This window comes from Telmatherina bonti (assembly GCF_933228915.1).
Source record: "Telmatherina bonti genome assembly, chromosome: 18".
Lineage (NCBI taxonomy): Eukaryota > Metazoa > Chordata > Actinopteri > Atheriniformes > Telmatherinidae > Telmatherina > Telmatherina bonti.
In genome coordinates, this window is record NC_136616.1 from 33248172 (window position 1) to 33256606 (window position 8435).

An 8435-nucleotide genomic window follows, 5' to 3' on the forward strand; every position below is an offset into this window, starting at 1 on the left:
ATAAGAGCAAATAAAATGTGAAATAAAAATAGCTTTTAGCAGTGCTTTCCTCTGCAGACTGTTCTTTCCGTTGACCAAAAAGCTTAAAGCATTGAAACAAGCTTGTGTGTGAGTGTGTTACACCTACAATTATGGAACCATTCAGTGTTTTATTTATTTTTATCTGGAACAAACTTCAGCCTGTTTTTAATTGTGAAATAATAAAAGCAGGAAGACAATGATTCTCATTTATCAACCTGTTGTCAAAAATATTATGAATTACATCCATCAAATATCATTTATAATATGCAATAGTACAAGAAAATGTGTGTTTTTCAAACATCAGGGGTGGGGCTCGTGGTCAGTGGGGTGCCAAATGCGCCTGGAAAAGACATACCCAAATTAAAGTAGCCGCTGTTCTTGAACCCTTTGGAGTATATTCAAAAGCATGGTCTCTTTTTAAAGAAAACACTCTAAAGTTTTACCACGAGCTTTCAAATGTATTGTAACTGTAACCAGCATAAAGTTATTGCAGTTGGAACACAAGGAAATTTCAGGGTTTTTTTTTTTCCCTCGTCTGAATTTCTCTTCTACTTTGTCAACATGCTGCTCATGGAGAGATGGAGATATGGACTTGAAAATCAAATGTATCTGTAGCACGAAACCTTTCCTATGACAAACTAAAATTTGGTGACAATAGCCGCCACAATTATTGTTCTATGAGGGCTTTACTGTAAGTATGTTCATGCGCTCCCCAAAGTGGCCATTTGGAGTCTCCTAATGGCCACTTTGGATACTCCAACTTCAATAAGCTATAACTCCAGAACACTTCAACATACAGTCATCAAGAGGAATCTTGTTGGATATTCATATTTACTATCAGTATTATTGAAATTCACCAGGTGATGGATAAACACCCTAAAAGCTTAATTTTTCAAATGTGCATTATAATAAAAGTCAGAATAAGTTTTATGGTCATCATTTTTATATATGTAAACAATATAATGCCATGTTATGTAATGTAAACAAAATGTAATAATAAAAACACCATAACACAATACAATTTACATATTTACATTAGATTTGAAATATTGTCTCATAAAGTGTTTGTAAAAGTAAAGGGCAATATATATTAAATAAATAATATAAAATATAAAATAATATTTAATATACAAACATACTAATGTATTAACATAGCTACCTCATATTGCTAACATATTAGCAGTGTGACTCGATAAAAAATGTTTAATTAATTACAGGCTTTGTAATGATTTTCTCAATTTATTGCATTTTAATCACAAAACAAAATTTGCCCCAAAAAGCAACACTTATTTAATGTAAATAGTTTTTAAGAGATGAATAAATCAAACAACAGAAAAAGAGATTCATTTTATAAACTGAAACTCATTTGATGTCTGGAAAATGCATTTAACTTTAAAACCAAAAAGAAATTGTAAACATCTCTGACCAAAACTTCACAGAGCCAAAGTTAAAGTGTCTTTTCAGATACTTTAACCACCAGCATAAAAGAGACAGTCTATCAGAATATCTACAATCAGCTCATGGATGATGAGTCTCATTTATAAGAGATCGCTCATTTAAAGAAGCCATGTTAAAAGTTCTGTGTGTATTGTTTAGTGTAGTGTTGCGCGGATGGGATACCAGATGAATGGGACGGAGGTGTCTGACTACACTCTGCTAGTGTATGGATGTGACCGGGATGGATGCTGGTGATGACTGCTTGTGACGTGCACAGGAATGAGATGTAATGTAAGTGAGGTTTTAGCTGTAGATGTATAGAGGTTGTCACTTAGTCAAACTAAGAATGATTTATGGTAATACAGAGTCAGATTGATGTTTTTGGATTAAAGATTGGATCTTTTTTGGTTTGGATGTATACCATCATGTTTGAACAGGGATGGTCAAATGTAAAACAATGTGAAATTGTCTACATATGGGATATTGTTTGTGATTCAGTTACCTTTCAGCCCAATGTGCAGTTGCTGTAAACAACTGAATCTGATTTTGCCAAACCAGGGGGAGAGAAGTGGACCAGAAATGATGCATTGTTTCTTTAACTGTATGATGGTGCGGATGACTGTCATGAAGTCGTGTCTCTAGCAGCTTGAGGTTGTTTGTGCCTGTGTGCATGATTATTGTGGAAACTCATGGGTTCTGCTGTGTAATTTTGCAGATAGAGTTGGTGATGTCATTAATGAGCGCACCTGGGAAGCAGAATGTGTGGCACCTGGTTACACAGACATGTCTGATGATGGATGTTCCAATGATGAGCTGGGTCATGTCCATGTTAGGGAAGAGATGGAGATGGGTGAACAGGACAGCAAGCAGAAGGCACCTAAGAGTCCAGTTGTGCAGCACTGAGGAAAATGGTGTCCATCAACATCTCGGCCTCTCGAAACTGGTGCTGGTTGGATATCCTCATCTCCAGCTCGGACATCTTGTCAGCCAGATGCGCACAGTTGACACAGCCATACAAGGATGAAAAAGTGAGTGGAGCCATCTTAGTGTCTGGTTAACGTTAGCCACTGGTAGTTAGCTGACAATGGGTGGAGCCAGTTGACGGGAACTTTCTTTTCTACCTGTCAATCCAGAGGTTAATAGAAAAAGCGAGAAAGTCGCAGATCAAAAGCAGAGAGCAGATCAGAAATGGTCCTCTTCTGCTAAGTAACAACTGGTTATATTTTTAAAACAAAAAAAAAACAAAAAACAGATAAAATCAAGTTTTCAATGAGATAAGGCGACTGAGTGACAGAAACGCGACGCATGCTAAGAACCAATCCAAACCAAACAAAACTAGTGAAGGGCAGCAATTTTTGCTTCATTCTGCAGATTCCAAGTGAAATTAAAGGAGAATAAGCCTCATTGTTCCCCGAAACACCAATCTTTCTGAAATAGTGTTCAATAAATTACAGCAGGCATACCTAAACTGGACGCAATAATATATCAACAGCAGCGTTGCCAAAAAAAAGTGCTTTTTACAATATTCTTACCGTAAAGCAATCAGAGGCATCTGCTGTCATTTCAGAATACGGAAAAATACTCTTAAAAACAAAGACATTAAAGACAAAGGACATTGATCAAATTGAGCAGTTTCAATTGAGCCGCTAAGATCAAAATCCCAAAAAACAGCCCGAACATAACATTCGTTCCACCTTCGATCACATACAATGCTTAGAAGTAGTAAAAAAAAAAAGAACATTCACACAATATATCACCTGTCTGACAAGCAAATTCCACCTGTTTTTACACATGCCATGTTTTTTTTTTTTTTTACCCTTTCTCAGCCTTTTTGAAGTAATAAGGTATGACAAAGCCTGTTTGCTGTGCTTCACTAATCTGTACAAAAAGTTAGATAGAAATACTGCAAGTGCAGTAAAATACACCACCTTCATGGTGTTAAAGCCTTCTTTTAGATAAAATGTCAAAAAAAAAGTTAAAAGAAAAAAATTGATGAATGTTTGTTGAATATAAATGATTGAATGGAAATCATCAGACCTTTCCCCACAGTTACCTTGTTTTAATTCTCATGCTAAATGATGAAGCAGTAAATTATCAGATACCCAGCAGATAGTCTTACAAAACATAAAAGGAACCAAAAGATGAAATAGAAACCACAGAATTTCATAAGAATTGAGACATTGCATTGCTTAAAATGGTAAATTACCTGCTATTTAACCCCAGTGGTTTGAACCATGTAGCATCTTAGTTTGGTTTTATGGATGGTTTATTTCCAAATACTCCCAAAAATCTTATCCCAACTATTTCAGGAATTTCTGTCCCAATGGGAGAGTTATGGACCCAAATAGCAGACCAGGAATCTAGTGCTGAGAAAACACGTTATTGAATTAGAGGCTGTGGTCCGGGGAGGTTGTTGAGTTTGCGAGCAGGCAGACAGGTGGTTGATGATGAGTGCTGGTAGGAGCTGGAGAGGTACAGGACTGGTTGAGGTGGTAGTTTCCAAAACTTGATAATCCAAAACTGGACAGGTTCCTCTAGACAGACAAAATACATGTCAAGACAAGAAACTAGATGAGCAAGCCTAAAATCTCTATGTGTACAAGACCAGATACCACTAGAATGTAGTGAACAATCTGGCATCAAATGCTGGACGGATTCTGACAAAAATACTGCTGGAGTGATGGGTTGATGAACGGCAGCTGTGATGAGTAGATGAATGACATCTGTGTCCTTGAAGTCTGAAAGAAAAGAAAGAAAACCACATCCACACACTCAAACACCCACACGTACCGAAGACCCATGACAATTTCATTTGCAACTTTTCCAGCTAACAGTTTCCAGTTAGCAAGCTGCTTTTCTAGCTCAAAAAAATTGTACCATGAAGGAACCAATGACATCCTGCACTCACATCAGCAGAAGAATAAATGACTGCTAATGCTAAGACAACATTTCTGCTTGCAACTGATTTACAGTTACATAAATACCGATAGGTAACACAAGCTGTGTTATGAACCCTGTGATACTTGTACCTGAATTACATTTGATTGAGACACCTGTCCATCCCACACATGTCAGCGTCAAAGTTTGTTTGCAAAACGTCTTTTCATCAAGTCTGACCCGTGTTTTAAAAATTCATGTAAAGAAAAAGTCCAAAGAAATGAAACATAAAAGCAAACAAAGACAATACATTTATCTAAATGTGTTAAAACATGTGAAATATACAGAACTCTAAAGACACCGCTCATGTCACTGCCTGTTGTTGGGTTGTCTCTTTGCAATTTAAGTAGAAAAGTTATGCACAATTTTTATGTATTTTTGGGAAATCTCAGAAATGTCAAAAGGAACAAGGGAAAAGACTTTGAGGTTGATGTAGACAACAGCATGGATCCAGGAATTTCTTTAAGGATTCTTTACTTATAGGAGATAATACCTTATAGGTGTGAACTCACATATAATGACTGGATATATAAACATGACGTGTTCAGGTTGTGTCCGAAATTTTTTTGTTAGTTTCCACATAAACTGCACACAGTTCAGATGAACTGTTTATACAAACATAGAACATTTATTTCCATCTATACAACAAGCTAAAAGCCTGAAACTCCTCAGCAGCCAGTTTAGAAGCAAACAAGTCATTTGGATGAGAGGAAAACCATGTTGAGGAGACACACGAAGCCCAGTTTCCTTTGAATGGAGCTCTTTGTGTTGCCATGACCTGGATGACTCTGACTTTACACCAACACACAGTTTGTGATAAAAACTGAGGACATGGTCGGTGTTGTAATGAGAATGACCAGCAAACCTCTTCTCAGTTCCTGATTTAGTAAAGATGTAAAGATAAGTGACAGGATATAAGAGCTGGTGTTTGACCTGCTCAGCAGCTCAGAGCAGAACTGAAGATTCAGGCTGAAACTGAAGATCGTTCTGGTCCAGGTTTGATCCAAACTCTCCCACTTTCTTTATTCTTCCTTCTTCATACTAAAACAGCAGAATAACAAACATGTAACATGACTGTTTCTTTACTGAAGGTGATCATCATCATCATCATCTCCAGGAAAATGTCGACTCTGCCTTTGCTTCTTGTTGCCATGGTGGCGCTGACCCGAGCTGCTGGTGAGTATGTCTGAGTAAACCTGTGTTTTCTGACTGTGAAGGTTAGAAGAAACATGGGAGGGTGAAGATGGACAGAGACAAAACCTCCTGGACATCAGGATGTGTGTTTCCTCTCATCATTAATATTAGACTCATTATAAAAGGGAGGAAGTGATGAAAGCACATGTTGACAGTACAAAACAAATTATAAAACATGATTAAAGTATTATAACTTTAAGCTGAAGTGAGAAATTGCAAACTAACCTCCAATAATGACACTGTGGTATAAAAATGAAGTCCAGATTAACAAAATCACTCTGACATTTCAAACCAGTTTTTCCAGGTGCAGAAGCTGGAAAAGAGACTGAACCTGCAGGTTTGTATCAGACACAATAAATTATAAGATGAATAAAAATTTATTTATAAAATTAGAAATAATTATTTATTTTTGTTCTTCTTTCATTTAATGTGATTTGATTCCAAACATTCATCATTCTTCCAGATGCAAGTGCAGAAACAGGTTAGCAGCTATTTTTTCTCATTTATGCCAAATAAATTCTACTTAGTAATGTTTGTCTGTGAAAGAGGAAGAAATGAAATTTTTATTCTTTTCTTTGATGTAAAAGTGTCAAATTATAATCTGTTTTTTAGTCGAGGTCGATGTTTTCAAGAGGACATCCCTTCCTCGCTGTCCATCAGGTTGGAGTCAATATGGTGGACGCTGCTTCCGCTTTATTGCAACAAAGTTGACTTGGGCTGAGGCTCAGGTAATCCTACTGATTGTTTAATGTCAAAATATATATATAAAAGAAATCATTCATCTGAATATATTTTCATAACATTTTCTCATTATTCTGATTTCGTGTTGCATTAAGTATGTTGTGGTTTACCTCTGTTGAAAAACAGCCTGATGATGCAATCATTTCCGTCACGCTTTAAATGTCACTTTGACTTATTTTAAGTTTTGATTCATGTTTGTGTATCATATTACAACGCAAATTTCAGAAATAATGTGACATTTTCTTCTGAACAAAATAAAAGCTAAAAGACCTATGGTCAGGTTTGGTCAGGTATGCACAATAGGTAAACTGTGTATGTGTGTGTATGTGTATATATATATATATATATATATATATATATATATATATATATATATATATATATGCACGGTGGCATAGTGGTAGCACTGTAGAGTCACAGCAAGAATGTTGCTCGTTCAATGCTGCTAAGATAGGTAGCAGAATTATTGTGTGTATCAGTGTAATTGGTGCTCCAGGAAATTGTGCTCTGATGAAGGTTCCGCAATTAAATGCTTTCTTAATTTTCTTTGTAATTAATCAATCAATCAATCAATTAATCAAACCCTGACATTTATATCATAACTGATGTCCAAGTTGAAAAATTAGACTTAAATTTTAAATACAAAATGAGCTTATGTGAAATATGCTTGTTACATGTTTGGAAGAGTTGGTAAAGAGGCAACAATTAGCTGAAATGGCAAAATAAAAGAGTTTTAAAATCTTATGTAAAGAAAATCTTGGCAGATGTGATCTAAAGGTCTTCTATGTTTCATTTTGTTGTCCATCATTTCTGGTGTTCCGCCTGCAAACAACCATATTTTCTGAATTATTATTTTGATCATTTATTGAAGAAAGGCACATGAATGGTGCTGCAGTGACAGATGTTTGTATCCACTGCAGAGAAGCTGTTGGTTCATGCGTGCAAACCTGGCATCTGTGCGTAATCTCCACGAGCTCCGCTTCATCCAGAGCATCATAGCAAACCAAGCTCGTGCACATGTTGAAACTTGGCTTGGAGCCACCGACCTGAGACATGTATGTATAATTCATTTATAATTTATAAATTCCCTTTTGCTCTAATGAAGGTTTTTATTTTTTTTTAAAAAAAAGCTTTTTCTTCTATATAACGAGAATCTGATTTTCAGTGCTGATGTTTGACAGAATTCAATTTCCAGAGAAAATTCATGAGAAAAAAAAATCCTAAAAAAACCTGCCTTTGATGTTTTCCAGCTTTAATTAGGAAAAGAAATTCATTCTAACTGATTCTTTATTTAATCCATCGATTTACTCCGATCCAGGCATAGAAAGAAGTGTTAATTCACAGACCATATGGTAAATCCACAATGAGTGATGAGATAACACCATTACCGACTATTATTACTACGGCAGTTTGCTGTTGAGACTTCTGTATATAGTTGATGGTAATTTCCAATCAGGAGCAGCCAAAGATCAACAGGTCAGCAGAAAGTTTAATGTGTCTCTGAAAAGAAGAAGGAAATGGTGGTCTCTGTCCTCTACGGCTGGAATAAAGCCAGGAACATGGTTTTAATGTATGGTGGGTTGGAGCTGGTTTTGTAGGAATAGGACATAAATACCAGCAGAAATAACTGGAATAAGGAAAAAGCATCGGTTGTGTGTTTGTTTCAGTGCCAACAGGTTTAAACTTAATTGCGCTTGAGATTTTCAGAGGTGTCCGCCAGGGATCTGTACTCGGCCCACTTATTTTTCTTCAAATATACATGAATTCCCGAGGTTGTCTCACATTTAGCAAAACTGTCAGAATACACTGTTGAAAATAAAGTCTTTGTTTAGGTTGAATTAAATTCTGTTTTCTTGTTCTGGTTAGCCTTCATACTGCTAAATCTATTGGTACATTAATGTTCGTCCGAAAAGACATATCTGTGTGCTGACTACCAGCTTCTACAGGCACCTTCACACAAAAATGACTTCAAGCTTGAACGGTTTTTAACTTTTTATGTTTTCCAGGAGGGTCATTGGCAGTGGGCTGATGGTACACCGTTCTCATTTTCATACTGGTGCCGTGGGGAGCCAAACAATGATCGTAACCAGGACTGTCTGCAAATG